A 21,048-nucleotide genomic window follows, 5' to 3' on the forward strand; every position below is an offset into this window, starting at 1 on the left:
ATTTTGGGATATGAAGGCATTGCCAGCAATGAAGAACCTTGGGACAGGACTGACTGTGATGCGAAAGGTAAAGGCTGTTGTATTTACAGATGTGACAGATAGACAGTAATCATTGTGGGAGTATCAGCTTATGCAAAAGATGGGACAACGTGTGAGGTTATGGAGGAGGATGACAGAGGAACAGGGAGGCATGCAGACTGGTGAAGAAAATAAAGGAAACAGACAACCTAACTACAGAAAGAATGGAGAAAGCTTGTGGTCATATATCAGCTTTGGACACATCAATGATGGAGGACAGTTTGTTTCTGGAATAGCTTGTGAGCTGGGGGAAGAAAAACACGGTGCTAGTGATGAAGATCTAAGACTTCCATCTGCAGACTGGGCTGTCCATGTTTGGTTTTGCTTGTTCCATCTTCTCGACTATGGACCAGAGATTGTGGAATCATTTATCCTGATATCTCATCATTGTTTCCCATCTTAACCTACTGTGGTACAATGTGTTAGTCAAAGTATGACATTGTTCTACCTCTGTCTCTGCCTGCCACTTAGTCATCTGCATTCTACCTTGCCTAGTAAAATGAGAGCCAACAGCCTCTCCTCCCTGTTAAGGTGGCCAAAACTGCCTCATCTTCCAAAGATTAAAAAATGTCACTATCTGATGCATTGAAAAGACTCCTATAAAATCGTATCACTGACCTCTGTTCTGTGTATCCCACTTAGAGATGACTCTGATAACAATGTCTCTCAAAGATTTTTTTTTAATGTCACCCGTCCTTAAAATCCAGACTTCAGGTCACATAATATAATAGTTCAGACAACTGTTTCAGAATTTTAAGCTTTATGTCCAGGTATATAGAATAGCACTTCTAGATTTTGATAATCTATAAAATCATTGACCTAGCTGCCTTGACATTAATTTCCTTATTACAATTCCATCTAGATCTGGCTTGATATGAACCTTTAGACATTTGAACAGATATACCTGAGCAATGCATTTTCCAAGGCAGCACATGTCAAATACTTTCGGTTTTAAAGTAGCTATGGCAACCTTTATTTTTGGAGGGTTTATGTCAAGAAAATATTCTCTTGACACATTTGTCACCTTATCTAATAGCTACTGCAATTCCAGTGGTGAGTCTGTGATGAGGATAATATTATTAGCATGCACAGGTTATTAATGTTAATGTTCTGCCTTATGACCAGAGTAAAAACACAAATAATTCTGATAGAATTATTACAGCCATGGCATGCAAGAAGACATTAGAGGAAAAAAAACATTCTGTATTTAGCCCTCACCAGACCATGAAACTTTTCAAATGCTTACATGAGATTTCCAGTGTTCAGCACAGATCATGCTACAATATGTGTTACCTTTTTGCAATGGAAACACTACTGAACTGAGAACTGAAGGCTAGCAAAAGGTGGAATATAAACAACTATGAATGGACCTGTGGATTAGATGCTAACATAGTATTCTGAAAGGTATTCTTTTTTATTACCAAAATAAGAAACATAAGCTTTTAAAGAAGTCAAAGTTCAAAGTGGATGAGTATTAAGTCAAGGCAGTACTTGGCGGAGGGGAGACGATAAAGTTCTCAATCGGTTGATAAGCAATAGGAGTAAATCAGCAGGCTTTTACTGAGTGTTATGGTAGAAAAACATTCTTTTGCAACAATCCACAGATCAAAACATCTGAGTCTTCACTGAACCAAACCATTATGGCACAAAACAATTTCAGGCAACACAGTTCGTCCGGGAAGAGCAGACTCATTTATTGTAGAAAACACACATTCGTGGCAGTTATAGCTATCAACACCCTGTCTCCCAGGACACAAGAAACTTCAGTCTTTTGCATTTTCTTTACTCTAAGTAAACTAGATTGCATTTTAACTATAACCACTGACCAATTAAAACTGAACACCTTTACATTATGCTTGCTAAGTATCTACTGACCCTTTATGCGCACAAATTCTGAGTACCACATTGGGATTTTCTGTTCTGGCACTATCCATGTTGGCATAGATCATCAAAAACAGACTAAAACTATTACAAATCCATCTTGAAATAAAATTAATTCGAAGGTAGAACATTAAATGAACATTTTCCCTTCTTTTATACTTCTCCATTCACACAAAGGAAAAAAGCAATTCACTATGTGAGAAAGGAAGGCTAACACCAGCCAGAAGAGGAACTAGCCCTTTAGGTAAGATGGAAAGGAAAATATTTTTAAGGGGAGAGTTCAAGTAGATTGAAGGCAGAGTCAAGTCTAAACAGGCAGATCAAGCATGAAGGAGAAGTTAGGGATGACAAGGTATTTACAAAATATCAAAACAGAAGAGTATCTTGCTAGAAAAAGAAAAGGGGGAAATAATGCCAGATGGGCAGACTAATATGTAGTTAAAGGTGAGAAAAAACAGAGCAGCATGCAGGTGTTCAACACAGCATTTCCAGAAGAATAAAAGTCAAATTCTCTCTCAAAAATTACTCAACCAAACCACTCCAAGTAGTCTGTAAAATGTAGGTTAGATCTTTATTCACCATTGCAGTATCTGGGTTCATGTCTAAATTCCTTTATATCCTGTATTGAATAAACATTTTGTCCTGGTCCACTTCAATAAGCACACAACACCGAATAACATTTGACGACCTTTATTAAACTTTCGTACACATGATTGTTGGCCAATAATTATAAATTTCAACCAAAAACATGCCACAGGTAAAAATAACATCCATAAAAGAAAACAAAATAACCATAAGGGCAGCGTACCACTCACCCTTGATAAGCAGCGTCCCGCATTTGCTCACTTATCTTTGAACTAACAAGGCAGTGTTACCCCACTCACCTTCAATTTACTGAATTACACCACCATCCAAATAAGCAGCTCTGCTTGCTTATTAACTTATCTAACAGAGCAAACGCTCACATTCTTTCCCAACGTATTAAATTGCACATCCAACACCAGAGGGGGAACAGAAGAGGGCAAGCCTGCCCCTCTTCTCCGCCTCAAGCCTGCCCCTCTTCTCCTCCTTCCTAACTGAATTAAACACAATCCCATTAATAAAAAATGGGAGGGCAGGAGGGTAGCAAGTTCACACCAAAAATGTGACTCCTACCTCAGTTACACTTGACAAAACCCTCTAAGCCCCTTCCTACTCTTATCTCATTTCCTCCTAAACTTCCCTCCATCCCATTTAACCCTATCCTCCTCTTATTCTCTTAATTCCTGCTAATCTATGTATCTAGCCCCATTTGAAGATGTCCCAGGACAAAATGGTCTGTTCCAAACCTCATTTGTCCTGGTCCACTTCAATAAACACACAACACCGAATGACATTTGATGAGCTTTATTAAACTTCCATACACGATTGTTGATCAATAATTATAAATTTCAACCAAAAACACGTCACAGGTAAAAATAACATCTATGAAAGAAAACATAAAATAACCATAAGGGCAGCGTACCACTCACCCTTGATAAGCAGCATCCCCCACTTGCTTACTTATCTTTGGACTAACAAGGCAGCGTTACCCCACTCAACTTAAATTTATTGAATTACACCACTATCCAAATAAGCAGCTCTGCTTGCTTATTAACTTATCCAACAGAGCAACTGCTCATATTCCTTCCCAACTTATTGAATTGCACATCCAACACCAGAGGGGGAGCAGAAGAGGGCAAGCCTGCCCCTCTTCTCCACCCACCAGCCTGACCAGGCTGTTTCCCCTCTCTCCACCAAAATTTCTGCCATCTAGCCATCAGTAAGGCATAAGGTCAGACATCATTCGGTGTACCCCTTCCTCACTAACCAAAGTGGATGAGTGTCATCACCTCCTAATCCTATCACCTAACTAATGACAACAGTCAATTACCTAAACAGATGAAACCAACCACTGACCCATCACCTATGCTAAAGTAGCAAGCCAAAACTTCCTAACCTAACATGACTACTGCACGTGATCTAACTAAGCCCTACCTCGCAACCAATGGAAACCTGCAATGATTACCAAGACAATACCAGCCACTGAACCAGGAATACTAAACTCACTGCCACTGAAACCATATAAATGCAGTTGCATAAAACCTTGCCACATTAAAAAAACCACTTAACTTCCCTAATGAACATAAAACCAACTGAAATCTATTTAAATTGTTCCCAAAACCTAACCCCCATTAATCGTATAACGCCAAACATCATTTGGTGTACCACTGTAACCCAGCCTTCACCTCCCTAATCCCTATCACATAAACAGAAAATTATTCAGTCACCTAAACCACTAAAAGCAAACCACTGATCCCTCTCCCAGGTTAAAACAGCAACCATAAACTCATAACCTAATGCACCCCTACTCAGTTACCTAACTACTGTACTACAAACCTTCCATAAGACTCTCAGTAATTACCAACCAAGTAAACAATCAAATACTTAACCCATTGCCCATTGAAACCATGACAAGGCCACAGCATACCCACACGTCAAATTGCATCCCCATTTTACTGACCAAGGAATGTAATGACTACATGAAAACCCCTTTTTCTAAAACTCCACTTAAATTGTTGCCATCACACCAACTACCCCTTATAAACAGTAACACACTTAAATCTACATCATGCCACTTCCATATGAAACAAAGGAAAATAAACCCTAATCCCCAACAACTCCATATGAACCTCTTATGCCAACTTAACACAAAGCCTCCATGTATGCAAAATCCCACTCAACCTCCCTCATTCCTGCCATCCAATAAACCACCAACCCAGCCCCCCAAAAAATATACCCCTAACCTAACATCCTATACCGAGCAGCAGCCTTAGGTCAGCTGATGCCCTAGGCAAAAGGGCTCAACGGTGCCCCCCACACCACCCAGGTGCCCCCATCCTGGTCCACCTACACCAAATAAATACTGGAAAAGTGCTCCTGCTACAGCGGCGCCCTAGGCAGCTACTTAGTTGGCCTATGCCTAAGGCCAGCTATGCCTATACCCCAATTGCCAACCAACTGAAAACCCCTGCTAACCTCCCTATCCATGTCCAAAGGCCTGACCAGGCTAAGTCCCTGGTAAACACCTGCCAAATGTACTACAAAACACTAAACTCAAGCCAGGTGAAACCCTACATGCACAATATATCACCAGAAACCTAAACTGCCAATTGTCACCAACAACAAAACAAAGTTAGTGGCATGTTATCATGGCTAACTGCAACCTCTTTATCCATCCAACAGATATACTAATGGCCAAAATAAGATTTCCTCTCCTAATGGCTTCATTGCCTAGTAATCCCATCATCTTATCTGCTATCCATTACAATGGAAGAAAACTTTTAAAAACCAAAACCACCCTGTTAATGACCTCGATACATCCTTCAGACACCTTAAAGTAAACCCTAATCTCCAACTCCCACTAAACCTGCCCAATGTTAAAATGAAACTCTAGATACTCAGCATCCCCAGTTGCTCATCTATCCTATCATCTACAGGCCTCCACAACCCTTAAAATTGTACCCCCACACCCAAAAACCTCCTACAATGTTGTAAACAAAATGCAAAATTCCTATGACCAAACCTATCCATCTACCCCAAGGACTAACCCAGTGAATCAACCCAAAGGCAGCACAATGGTAAACTGCAACAACTTATTAACCCTTACTCAAACAACCTAATTAGACTATCCGAAATGCAACTTCATTAACTAAAACATCAATAGAGACCATATGTGTAAATAAGAAATAAAACCTGGCTGGCCTACCAGGGCTCTAAAATCAGTAACCTCATAGCAATATACACGCCTGAGATTTTGAGATTCTACCCCACCTGTAACTCCTAAATTCCCAATATATAACCCCCCATCCTACATTACCTTGACCCAAACATACCTCCTTACACAACCCCATTGTGCACTACTCCAACCATCAAAATCCACACAAAAGAATCCATTACATTTCGAAGACATTTAATTGTGGTACTGACCACTGGCCACTCACCAATGCCAATCTCTGACCTTCCTGTACACCAACCAAGTGGCCGTGACATCCATTGAACAGGTTCCATTACCTCTGACTCCTCTTCCCTCAGGTCACCAATCCAGGCCCACTAAGGTCTGCTCCGTAATCTGTAAAATAAAACAGATTAATCACCTTTTCTTACCAGAACTGAAACAGCTATGAATCTCAAACCCTGCTCCCTGTGCCTATGCAGTAAAACCTAATCAATGTGATGCTTTTTCCATCTACCTTATGTATCTTGCTCTTATAAACTTAAAAGATGAAATAAAAAGTTTCCAGCAACATGAATTTACTGACTAATCTAAAACTGACCTAAATGTCTGTCACCCTCCCCCCTTCCCAACTTCAGTCATCAGTGATTTGCCTCCAAATTGCCGGACATTAATAATTCTATAAAAGCAGGTGAAAGGCAAATATATTGTAAGAGAACCTGCCCCCCCCCAATGCCCTCAATAAATCCACCTTCTCTTGCCCCCAACCAGGGCCATACTACATCTTGGCCCAAAATGGTTGTATCACCTCCTCCTGCTGCAAGGCCTTATGTGTGCACACCAGTGGCAGAATAGAGATATAGGTAAAATAACGTGTAATCATTTCTCACTTTTCATACCTCCAGTAACAAAAAGTTAAGTGCAGTAACATCAAACAGGAATGCATATGACAGCAACCACCCTAATGGGCTATTTTAAGTCTAACCAATTCCTTCATGAGAGTGTAACCCTGAACAACAGGCTGATCCCAAACATGAATTCTCAGGAAATGGTCCCCATCCATCTGAAGCAGAGCTCTTCCTTCTACCCAACTGTAGTGCAACCCAGACCAGCGGATGGGGAACTCAGGACTCTACCCCCAGTCCGACACCTACGTACCTGTGAGATGCAATCCAGCTGCTAAACGCTAGATAACCCAACCCCAAGCCTACATATATCCCTTAAACAACTCTAGGGTATCAAACATGTCAGGTACATTTGAAAAGCATGGCTAGTATCTCTAATAGCCCCATACAAATCAAGACACGTTTCACTCTTGATAGTTAATGATTTAGCCTTAATAATAAAGAATAGGAAGGATTCTAGTCAATCCTAATTATTCCCCGTTTTCTTTTTCTTTTTTTTTTTGTAATAAATAAAAAACACATTTATCAATAATTTTAGTGTTGGATGTCAGTTTCTAAAATCAAATCTGCAACAGTATATTTACTATACCAAGTTAGTGCCATACCAACCAACAACTTTTGTAACAGTCCATACAATTTTATATACAAACTGTCAGTTTCTAAAGGCATGATTGTCTCTCCTTAACTACATAATAAAAGCTGTCATCTCATCTCATTTGTATTAATACTGTCATGCCTGCCTCAAATTTACATTTTTACTCACTCAAACGTCCCATGCCAGAGGTTTCCAGTGGTATTGGTCACTAAGTTCACCATTGCTTCTACAGGTCTGAGAAAAATTAAATTCTGACCTCTTGAAAGAGCACAGGCATTTCAGGAGTGAGCTGGCCAAATTTACACTGATTAGTAGATATAGTAGGAAGGCCACCTCATGCCATTCCTGAAAAGAGGCTGCTGATAAACCTTCCCCCCAACTAGCTGCATCCTATACTTTTTTTTGTTTTAATAAAAAAAAAAACGGAACCAATCTGAGGAACAAATTTGGGCATTTTGGGAAAATATGTACAGCTGAGAGGAATAATATTCTCTGCAGATTCACAAAAAAAAAATATATATATATATATATATATATATATATATATATATAAACATCCATTCCAATCACACTGCGGAAAATCATGCATCATTCACCAAGTTACACTTAAGCCCACGAAAAGGGAAGTGTATCCTGAATGGTATAAAATATAAGGGATACTGACAGAGAGGCCAAAGTCCAAAACAACATCTACTCCCAGAACCAAAATACTGCTCACCTAACCTCAGCAACCATCAGTACAGAAGGAGTGACACCAGCATGCACTGCCCATCACATCCAACTGTATCTCCCCACACAAAGCCCAAAAACATCTGCCCATCACCCACATGCCACAGTGCACAGTCACATACTTCTCAACTTCCAGCACAAAATGTGGACAAAGCTTAGGAGAAAGGCCGAAACAAAAGGGACAGATCCCAAATATAGCTCTTATAAACATATAAAGTTGCTAAAACAACAGAACTTCCTGCACGCACTTTCTTGAAGGATACGAAGTCCAAAGCACCAATGTATATCACGATTTAGTGACCCATCTCCTCAAGTTAACCCAGTGATCTGCCAAAAAAATCACCCAGTTCATGAGGAACATCCACAATTTATGAAGAACAAACCAAATCATAAAACAAGCTCTCCTCCAGAGCACTAATAAACGTCCGGCCCTCCCTGCAATGGCACCTCACATGTGTGAAGCAACTATTACACTCGGGTACCTCACTGCTCATAGCTGATTTAAGAATGATGAAGGTTCAGTAAATCTCAAATTCTAACCAACGTTTGTGATAGTGTTGCATTATATCTATGCAGTTTTACCAGATAAGAAAATTTGCTTTGTTGAATTGTCAGCACCTTTAGGAGGCTGATGTCAGACTAGCATGCTTGCTATGATATGCTCTCCCATAAAATCTCCTGCTTGTTCCATGATATAATTTGTCACTAGTAAACATCCAACCCTCCCTGCAACCTAAAACAGTAGTCTTAAGACTGCATAATCTCCCGTTAGATTCATGATATTGTTTATGAGAACAATAGAAATCTATTGACTTATGCCCGCCAAATAAAATAAAATATAAAAGACAAAACCCTCTTATATTTTCTAATATTTCCAGTTTACAGTGCAACTTTACCAACATTGAAGGTTATGAAGCCTGAAACTCCATTGTCTGTCATTTTTTAACCTCAGCTCGTCAGAAGGCTTCCAAAACAGTAAAGACAATTTTATGATACTACGCTCCTCTCAAAGTTGAGGATACTTTAGACTGGCATGATATATTTGAGGGAAACACTACCGGGCATGCACTGCAAAGAATGTTACCAATGGCTGCAGTTAAGCCCGCAAACAGACACTGTCAGCCCTACTGGGCTACAGACCTAGACCCATGAAAAGCCTCAAGGTCTACACTCCACCATTGAGCAATCAGCATGAAAACCCCTGAAGTAAAGCTCTCATCAACCAGCCATTCTACCGAACTCTCCTCAGCAGTCTCCTCCACCACAAACCTCACATGTCCTATTACAGCTATTCTGACAATCAGGAATGACACAACTCCTCTTACCTGATGGCCAAAACTGATCTGAACCAGCAAAGCCCCAAGCATTGCTCCCCCACATCAACAACAAAGCATAGCAACAGAATGAACAAAATGACTGCCAATTAACACAGTACTGCACGGACTTATCAGGAACTGCATGGACTTAGTAATAGTAAACATCTTAACAGCGAAATTAAAATGCGTAAATTATCTACCAGCCCAGCACCTTACCACTCACCCATGAACAACTCCACTCTAACCCAGAATCCAAATGGTTGGCCACCATTACGTTATCCACAAACCCGACACCCCAGAAAAAAAAGAAAATTGCACTCACACTCAAAGTTATACCAAGCCCACACAGATTACAGAATACTGTGATCTCGCTCCTACAACTTCTTAACAATACTCCTCCAAGGCCTACCATACCTACAGGTCGCCTGGACATACTACTTGCAAGTAGCAAGTTCACGCCAAAAATGTGACTCCTACCTCAGTTACACGTGACAAAACCCTCTAAGCTCCTCCCTAGGCTTAGAGATATCCACAAGCCACAGGACCCGAAGCCAACTTAAAATTAAGATGAACTTTAATGCTCTTTACAAAACAAACGTATCAAACCAAGCGCTTTCACCCAGCTTCTGCCAGGCTTTCTCAAGGACTGGATAATGTTACACTCCATAATTCATCATTTAAATACTTCATTTCAGTATCAGCTGGTCAACAATTAATCAATTAATTAATTATTTACAATTAGCTTAACAATTGGTTAAAATGCTAGGTTCTAAACATTAAAAATCCATTTTATCATGTAAAAACCTTTTAAATCCCTTGTTCAACCCCATCCAGAATACATTAAAGCCTTGCTTTCCTTAGTTTTAAAACTGGTGCAATATTTATGCTGTCATTTAATCCTGGGAAACTCGTGGCATCTAGTTTAAGCTGCCAATAAAATTCACAGTATTCTAACCGTGTCTCCCAGCTCCCTCCTCTTACTTCAGGGGTAATCTGTTCCAGTACCATAAACTTTAACTTCATCTCCCTACACTTTTGGGAATGTTTAAAGAAAGCATTCGTTTCTTTGCCTCTGGAAATGTCATAAAAATGCTCATACACCCTTCTTCTTAGAGGTCTTTCTGTTTTGCCAATGTAGAAACCTAAGCAAAATGTACAGATCCCCAAGTGCACCACCCCTTTTGATGCACAGTTGTAATAATTATGCAATCTAACCAGAAATTTTCTCTGAGGTAAATATGCGATCTAACCAGAAATTTTCTCTGAGGTAAATAGGCTCCTCCTTAGGCTTCCCTCATTTCCTCCTAAACTCCCTTCATCCCATTTAACCCTGTCCTCCCCTTATTCTCTTAATTCCTGCTAATCTGTGCATCTAGCCCCATTTGAAGATGTCCCAGGATAGAATGGTCTGTTCCAAACCTCATTTCTTCCCAGCTCTTAGTGTTTTTTTTTTAAGTACTCCAGTTTCCTACAGACTCTTAAAAATATGCTAGTTGACTGCAACTTTATATGGGATACATGACTTAATCATACTACAATATATTTACATGGAATTAGTCAGTTTGGTTAGTCTGCTGTCATTTAAATCAAATAATAGACAATGATATTGATAAGATCACAGTACCCTGCCTGTATGAATGTCTTCATTTAAGGTTTACAGTCTCGGAGTGAGTGGACTTTAAGATGTAGGAATGTAGAGGATACAGAATGGTTTTATCCCCCTGCAAAAAAAAAAAAAAAGTTTCCTGCCATCTTGTGAATGTTGGTGCTGGGTGTTACTGATTTCAGATTATTCTTTTTTTGTGATTAGGCAGTTCACACACTTACACAAATCCTTTCACATGCAGACATACACTTATACATATAGGTGTGTATGTTAATGTGTGTGTGTGTGTGTGAGCGTGTGTGTGTGTGTGTGTGTGTGTGTGTGTGTGTGTGTGTGTGTGTGTGTGTGTGTGTGTGTGTGTGTGTGTGTATAAACAAATATGCAGGACAAAAACACCTCAGACACCCAGAAATCTTCAGCTGTTCAGCTCTTTAATAAAAAAAAGTGATGAACAAACCACGGTACCACACTGTAATGTTAAGCGCTTTTCATCTGGTTCTGAAGAAGTCTGGTCATTGAACCATATACACTATGTGTGTATGTGTGTGTGTGTGTGTGTGTGTGTGTGTGTGTGTGTGTGTGTGTGTGTGTGTGTATATATATATATATATATATATATATATATATATATATATATATCTATGCGAGAGTACATAGCGAATGCAACTCTGCATTCTCTGATATGTACTCGATGTTATGTGTAGAGATTGCTATACAGTGTGGATTGGGCAATGTATTCCTTTCCTCACAGTAGTGCGAGCTCAGAGTTGGAGTATATAGTCTGTTGGGTTGTGTGTGTGGGGGGGTGCAGCCGGCTTGCCCCAATGCTAAAGCGTGAATCCCAGTGTAGGAGTTTATCTTACATTTGCACCTACACTGACTTCACGTTCGATATTCAACGTAAATGTCGAATCGGCTGAATTTGTTCAACAGATTCGACATTTATGACTACTTAGTATTCAGGAATTTGCAGTTTCTGTTCAAAGTTGTGGATTTTTTTTTGTGTATTTCAGGTTTTGATAGTAAACTATTTATATATACATATATATATTTATATATATATATATATATATATATATATATATATATATATATATATATGTTTTCATATATATATATATATATATATATATATATATATATATACATATATATATATATATATATATATATATATATATATATATATATATACATATATATATATATATATATATATATAGATACTTAATACAAAATAAACAGCATAGTAATGACCACAAGAATACCTAAACTTAAAAATGTTGACAGCAAAAATATCTGAACAAAAAATATCAACAAAATCTAACCACATCCATAACTAATGTTTTGCAGGGTGAATTTCTGAATAATGCTCCTTTGAGAAACATTACCGCAGAAGAAACATTCTTTGAAACTTGATTTTTTTATCTGTTATAACTCATTAGTTCACATACGAAGGGGCCCAATACAACTAAGCGCTCTCAAGCTAATCTCTTCAGATTTCTGTTTTTGTTTATCCTAGCAGTACCTGCTGGCATCACCAGGTTGGTTTGCATAAAAAGGGTGACCATCTCCCAGATTTACTAATCTTCTGTGGAGGACTAGCTTAGTCCTGCACGGAAGCTGCCATTTAGGAGCAGGATGGCAGCATGCCACGCATATTAATGAAGGCATGCTGCCTGAGCTCCAAATCTTACACGGAGCATGTAAGGGTGCAGGGGGCATGTCTGAGAGCAGAACTCTCAGAATATTTAACCCCCAGCAATGAAGAACAGGAGAAAAGCCAAAAGAATGAACGAGACTGCTCATAGGTGTCCGCATAACCCCAGCAACATCCCCCCACATGTACAACAGCAATAGTAAATACAAACAAAATAAACATACCATTTTTTTTTATGAATCCGATTAAATCTAACCGTAGGTCCATGGGTTTGCCCATCGCTTAGCTATGGTTAATGCAGCTTAAATGGCTGAAGAGGATAACAAGGAAGATATATACAAATTAAGCAGAATAGCAATAGTGTACAGGGCAGATCATTCGGCTTACAGCAGGCGTTTCTGATTCAAGTCCCACTAAAGCACATTACATTTTCTATGTCAAATCATGTTATGACCAATATTTTAGTTGCATAACCTACTAAATAACATATATTTGTGAACTGGAATACTGCATTAAATGCAGATTTGAGGTATCAATGTCATAATGTTGCAAAGCCCACAGATAATCACATGCGCTCCATACAGTATATGTACACAGGAATCATGGATACAAATGGAAGGTAAAATGTGTAATGAATGATAACTCCATACAGCTTCCAAATCCCCCACCTTCCCAAGAACCATTAGACATTAATGTCTAAATCAGTGCAGTTGTAAGTGAGAGTAAGGACTAGTAAGCAAGTGTAAGCACTATTAAGCAGTAGTAAGCATATGTAAGCACTAGTAAGCGGGTTTAAGCCCGTTTGTGCAGGGGTAAGCAATGCGCACACAGGTTAAGCAATACTGAAGCAATACTGAACTAACACTCGGTAAGCATCATTAACTGGAGGCTAGCAGTGCTTACCCTCACACAAACCCATGTAAACCTACTTACAACTGCTTCAAAGTGCCTTAATCACTCTGTATCCAATGGCCCTTGTTCTGCCCAGCAACAAAATAAACAGCCTTGCAGATCTTGAACCCAGGACCCTATACACTATAGTCACAGTAGTTAACCACCAAGCCATCACAGCAATGCATAAGAATGAGGAAGCACCAAACAAATCCTTACTATAGTAAAATCAATCTGAACATGTGAAAAGAATCAGTATACAGTCATATGTTCTATAACCCACTACATAACATAAATATGTGAACTGGAGTACAGCAGTAAGCCCAGATGTGATGTGTAATTGTAATAGAGTGTTGAAGTCCCCAATTAAACACAAGGACCCCATAGAGTGTACGTACACATGAATCATGTATACCAGACATATATATATATATAAGATGTAATGAATAATAAATCAATGCCAAAAAGCAAATATAATGCAAATTAAATATTAAGCAACACTAAGCATTGCACAGGCCAGCTTAGTTGGTGTAAGCAATTTGTAGGCCAGCTAACTCAATGTGCCCAGTGGTATACCTCTTTAAACAATGCCAACCTTAGGTAAGCAAGTTTGCCGATAGCATAGCCTTTTCAAAACCGGCCAAACACGGCAAAGTGTGGGAATTCGGTCCTACTTAAACCCAACAGGTGGGAATACATCTCATAACTGGTTGTAGCTTCCCCTTGCAGGCACCATGGCAGAAAGGGGAGAGGGAGTGCACTTCTGGGTGCAGCGCTGGGGCATCCAGGAGTCCAGAGTCATGGCAGGACTCCTTGTCAAAGACCATGAGCAGAGACTGCTGCAGGGCCAGTACCAGAATTCCCAATATAAGGTGGAAGCCTGGGACCATCTAGCCCATGACCTCACCAGTGCCACTGACATACCCCGAACTGGTGAGCAGATCAGGCATCACTATGTTGACCTGAACCGGTGTAAGGGGGATCTCTTCGCTCAGTGGATCCAATAGGTTAGGATGGCAGGGGCTGTCCCAGCTGTGTGTAAGTATCATTCCACTATGTGTGCAATAATTGCCAGCTCATGTATATTATGGATAGGTATGGCTAAATATTCCTCTTATGTCCTTCACAGCATCAAGTGAGTGGGCCGCGAACCAGGAGGCCTATGGCTGTTGCCTGCAGAGGTTTCATTGTGAGGCAGGTCAGTAATACTCTTGCATGTACTGCCATAGGAAATAAATCTAAAAGCATTAGTAAGGTAATTGACAGTATAAAACATGTATTGTTTAAGACAAGTACAGCATACACCAGAGAATATGGCAGGAAGAGTCCCATATAGTTTGTATGTAAATAAAAGCATAATAGCCAGACAGTAAAGGTCTAACTGCTGGACTGCATGTGTATACTCTGGTATCATACGGTAATGTAGATTTTCAATCACTTAATAGTACTGTTGTATTAAGCACTGTTACCCACACTGTGCAACATAAATAAAATGTGTAGGAATGTCTGTATATGACTGGTGTAATCCCCAGAGGTCATTTAGTACAACTGAGAGACACATAAACAGAAAACAGTGAAAAGAGACAACAAAATCCAAATAGTACACGCAACTGAGACGTGAACTGTTGTATTTTTTGCACACACAGCCATGGTTCGAATCTTGGTAGTGGTAGTACCTGCATGCAAAATCATACCCCACAACTGTACAAATATGTCTAGAATGTCCAGTAAATTGGCCCATATCTGCTGCCTGTCCCCCTGTCCCTCTGGGAAATCAGTCAGATGATCCCAGACGTATAGGCAGCAAACAGGAAATAGAACTGATCGTCACACATCTATGAGAACAAAGCTGGCATACTAGCAACTCTCCAAAATCTTATGAGAGTAATAAGCCACGTATGTCCCATTTACACTCCCATCTTGTCAAGCTGTGACCAGAGTGTGTGCAGTAACAGAGTGAGATGTATGTGCATAATAGTAATGTGGAATCTAGTACTGTGTGTGGCAACATTCAGGTAGTGCTAACAAACAATGCTCCCACAGGTCTATCAGATATGAACACTGTGCCCAGAAATAAAAGAATGATACCCTGTACTGGTACTGTATACTTTGGTATTGTATAGCATTGTGACTGATACAGCTGCTCTGAATAATAAGGTATTACTCATCACTGTCACGCACACTGTGCTACATAATATATCTGTCTAGGAAATCCTGTATAAGAGTATTGTAATACAAGGTCAGAATGTAAAACCACAGGAGAATTATAAGACAGAAAGCAGATAGGAGATATACAGCAATATCTATATACAAAACTTTGATGGGCACTGTTTTAGTTTTAGCAGACACAGCCATGGTCTGAATCCTGGGAGTGGAAGTAGGCTGCATACAGAATCATACCCCACAACTGTACAGATAAGTCCAGAATGTCCAATATATGGGCCCATATCTGCTGGCTGTCCCCCTGTCCCCATGGGAAGTTAGTGGGATGATCCCAGGTGTTTAGGCAGCACACAGGAAATACAACTGATTGTCACACATCTATGAGAACAAACCTGTCACTTTAGCAATTCTCAAAACTGTTATGAGAGTAATAAGCCAAGTATGTCCTATCTACATCCCCATGTTGTCAAGCTGTGACCAGAGTGTGTACAGTAACAGAGTGAGATGTATGTGCATAATACTAATGTGAAATCTGGTACTTTGTGTGGCAACATTCAAGTAGTGCTAACAAACATTGTTCCCACAGGTACGTACGATACGAACACTGTGGCGAGAAATAAAAGCCTGATGCCCTGTACTGGTACTGTTTACTCTGATATTGTATGGAATTGTAAGTGTTGCAGTTGCACTGAATAATAAGGTATCACTGATCACTGTCACCCACACCATGCTACATAATATAACTGTATAGGAAATCCTGTATAAGAGTGTTGTAAGTCACTAAAGGTTGAAGAGGTCAATAGTCTACATATGTCCCGGTTCACCTGCATGTGGTCAAGACATGGTCAGAGTCTGTGCAAAAATAGATGGACAGGTATGTGCATAACATCAACCTTGAATCAGGGAGTATGTGTAGAAACTGTTAGTATTAACAAACATTTCCTCCACAGGTATACCAGGTAAGAAGCGTATATTGCAGGTAAAACCAGTTCATGTATAAAGATGATGACAGCCATATCGCTGTCCAAACTAAGGCAATAGGGTAGTGTAGTAATACTTGTAAGGTACAGATAACAGCATTGACTAGGAAAGTAATGCGAACTACAGGAATATACTAGTTGTTAATTGACATCTTTCTCTACCCCCACCATATCTCCAACAGTACACTACATACCCACCTCAACTGGTATGTGTTGACTGACTCAGCCCCCAGCACAGCCACATTTGGGGATGTGAAGGTGCAGTGGTGACTTCCCATGGATGGGGATCTCAGTCCCACTGTTTCCACTTGGGGGCTTATGGGCTTCGTATTTCCCAACACCCCTCTCCAGCAAGGTGTTTATCCCCCACATGTGTCATATACCGCCCCTGTATGCATCTTGTTTGTCTTGTTTGTTAACCTACCCAACCTACCTCCCCAAATATACTTAATATCCCTCCCCAACATCCCACTCTTACCTGAAAAAAAAAGAGCAACCTGCTCCCCAAAAAAATTATCCCCTCATACATAGCTGTTCATTTCGCACGTGTCCACTGGACACATGTAATATGGTCTAATTGGCATCACAACATATTATTGTTGTCCTCTCCCCTCTCTTAGGGGTTTGAGTGTCCAAACCTACCTCCAAATTCGGTGTATATGCACAGCTGTTGCTGTACAAGAAATGGGCAGCTATGGACCTTCCCTACACCCTCCTGCACATCCCTGGCTATTTTCCCTACTGTCTTTCCCTCTTTGTGCCCCTTTTTCACCACTTTTCTATCAACCCTTTTTTCTTTTCTTTTAAAGAAATTAGCGCAGGGGTAAGCAGGAGTAAGCACTTTTAAGCAGCAGTAAGCGGGTGTAAGCCTGTTTGCATGGGGGTAAGCAATGCCTACACAGGTTAAGCAATTTAGAAGCTAACTGAGTATAAGAAACTGTAACTGGAAGTTAGCAGTACTTACCTCTGCACAAACCCGTGCAAACCCGCTTTCAACTGCTTAAACGTAAAAAAATATATAAAAATCCAAAAACATTCGACAAACAGAAATCCTTCGAAACAAGCTGTTCCTGGTTACAACATATGAAACGCCAGCACACGGACTGAATGCAAATTCTTTGAACAAACTCTATTTATTAACTAAAAACATACAGGTTGAGCGCTTTCATCTAGTAGAATAGACTTCATCAGAACAATGCTCTTTTTACAAACTTTTCCTTAAATACTTATTCAAACCAATCACATTAAAAAGAATTAATTCATTTAATCAGTCCTTAAAGTGCTAGTGCTGAATTCCAATACTCCCTATTACCATGAATACCTAATAATAAGTTAAAATCAATAATATAACATAATATTAACAAATATTCACAAAAATTCATATAATATCTATTTGTGTATAATATACATATACAATATAATTTATATTAAAACATTAATATTTTATTAATTTTAAAATATTTAATTTGTTTTAAAATACTACCATAGCACACTTATAAACTATATATATATATATATATATATATATATATATATCCATTAAACCCATATTGGAAAAATGAATATATATCCATTAAACCCATATTGGAAAATTGTAGATGAATATTCAAGTTTATAAATAGAGTTTGTTCAAAGAATTTGCATTCAGTCCGTGTGCTGGCGTTTCATATGTTGTAACCAGGAACAACTGCTTAAACATGCCTTAATCACTCTGTATCCAATGGCCCGTGTTCTTCCCAGCAACAAAATAAACAGCCTCTGCGAGGCTCAAACCCAGGACCCTATACACCATAGCCAAAGTGATTTACCACTTAGTCATGTCAGATATGCATAACTCTGATGTTTTCAAAAACATATCATCCAGCCCAGTCATTCAACAGTACAGGAAATATATTTAAACATGTAGATGTATGTGTGTGTACATATATTTATATCTAAATAGATATATACATATCTATATATGTAGATGTATATATATATATATATATATATATATATATATATATATATATATATATACATATAGATATATATATATATATAAATATAAACATATACATACATACATATACATACGTCTATACATATATATGTCTACATCTATATGTCCATATATATACAGCAATATATATATATATATATATATATATATATATATATATATATATATATATATGTGTGTGTGTGTGTGTGTGTGTAAACAGATATATATATATATATATATATATATATATATATATATATATATATGTAAACAGATTTTATATATATATATATATATATATATATATATATATATATATATATAGATAGATAGATAGATACAGACATACATCTGTAGATAAAAATGGGAACATAACAAAAACATATATGTCCACATGCACTGTTAATGGGGTTTAGGGGGGGCCCAAACAACATACATCTTTTACGAATAGGTATCCCACGCCCACAGCCAAACATGTCTGCCCTGCAATACACTGCCAACTGTTGCAGATCCCATAAACAGGACCTGACACAACATGGACACAAGATGTTAACAGTACTCCATCCCACCTGTAAGATGTCAGGCTGGTATCAGTAACATATCATGCAGTGCAGTCTGGCTACCATAGGGAATGTACAATGTGGAAGCAATCAACATCCCTAGGATGCATATACACAGACACATATATGCAGATATATATATATATATATATATATATATATATATATAGAGAGAGAGAGAGAGAGAGAGATATGTAACTACACATACACACACAGAGATATGTATAGGAACATACATATGTAGAAGGTGCACACAATACGGAACAGCCACTATGCCTACAGTTACCACCTTAGCAACTGGACACTGTATGAGCCACCCATACAAATGACAATTGTTGCCTGCAACATATGCCCACAGAGAGATCAAAGGATATAACACCACACACAAGTTTGCATGCATGGGAAAGCTTTATTTGTGTACTATCACAGTTGTATATGCCATGTCATATAGCTGTTTAGATACTGACATCCATATAAACTGAGTAATGCAACTGTGAAACAGTTATACTAATACAGTAGTCTGGAAAGGTTTACATATGTTGCTGTCCAGGCCGAGGCCTTCAAGTAATACAATAGTAAAGACAGACTGAGCCACAGGGTACCAAACAATCATCCGTAAGTAATGCAGTTGTTTAGTCCAGCAGCCTCTGTCTACACTCTGTACACAAATCCTAGGGGTTAAAGACCCCAGTTGACATAATGGGATGTATCTGTTACATAACAAGGCATAACTGACAGCATCACAATCACACTGACAAACAGAACTGTCTGATGGCAGGATGCAGTAGGCGTGCATTTACCCAAGGTGAATTGTATGGTAATGTAAATCCAGATACCTTAAGGCAGCTTACCCTTGATACCCCCACCTGTTGTAACAGCCTAGGTTAGTTATAGTGCACCCCCCCTTAGACTCAATAATACAGGGCCATATACCACTGTTGCATACATTGGCCTCTGGAGTGCATAAGGGCACACATGTATTGTGCAGATGAAGCCCACACATATATGGACCAACCCCCACAGTATGTGTGGGGGACACAACAGCAGTGGACTGATGGCAGGAATGGCAGCATGACATACTCACAGCCAACTACATAACAACGCCTGACACCATGTCGTATGTACAAAGCCTGTTATGTAGGTGGAGGACAGAGGCTGGAACACAGGCCCATATGTGTAAAATTGTTGTCATGCACTAAGCAAGTCGCTGATGTTACAGGATAGTCTGCAATATACCCTTAGTCAGGAATATGAAGTTAGAAACAGAAACGGATGTAGCCATGTACTGATAGCACTCAACACACACATTGCCAGTGATATATCTGACACAAGACCTGTGTGGTGGACAGACAAAACATAATAGGCACACGTCTGGCCATCAAGAGGATAGGCCCACATTTGTGAGCTATGCAGACAGACTGCATTCCAAGATAAACTAGTATGTACACACAAACACTGTAACACCAGTGCTATACAATGCATACAACACTACTCACACTCTGTAGTTCTGGAACCTCCTACAAATATGTAGCTGGCCTGAGTGTGTAGGTTCTCCTGTAAGAGGTATTGCTACCTGCTGTCTGTAACACTGCTGCCCAAACACAGGTAGGATGCCCATCATGCAGGAAAGGTAAAGGGACAATGCCCACAAGATGTAGGGATTTATAGTAGTTGGTTGCCATGGCAGTGGTAATTGGAAATACTACACTGCATGCTGGATGCAGGTAGGAAGTGGAGGACACTGATTGGTGCAGAGGCCATCAACTGATCATGTGCATCACCTACAAATTCCATGCTGCAATCTATGCAAAGCAGCTCATTCCATTTACTGGAGAGAGACTGAGAGTGAGAGAGAGAGAGAGAGCGAGAGAGAGAGAGAGAGAGATAGTGTGCGTATAAGGCACAGAAAAAAAAACATCCAGAAGAGTCTGCATTCCCAGAACAGG

This window comes from Protopterus annectens, chromosome 3.part0 (genome assembly GCF_019279795.1).
Source record: "Protopterus annectens isolate FY-2018-M chromosome 3.part0, PAN1.0, whole genome shotgun sequence".
In the NCBI taxonomy this organism is placed as follows: domain Eukaryota; kingdom Metazoa; phylum Chordata; order Ceratodontiformes; family Protopteridae; genus Protopterus; species Protopterus annectens.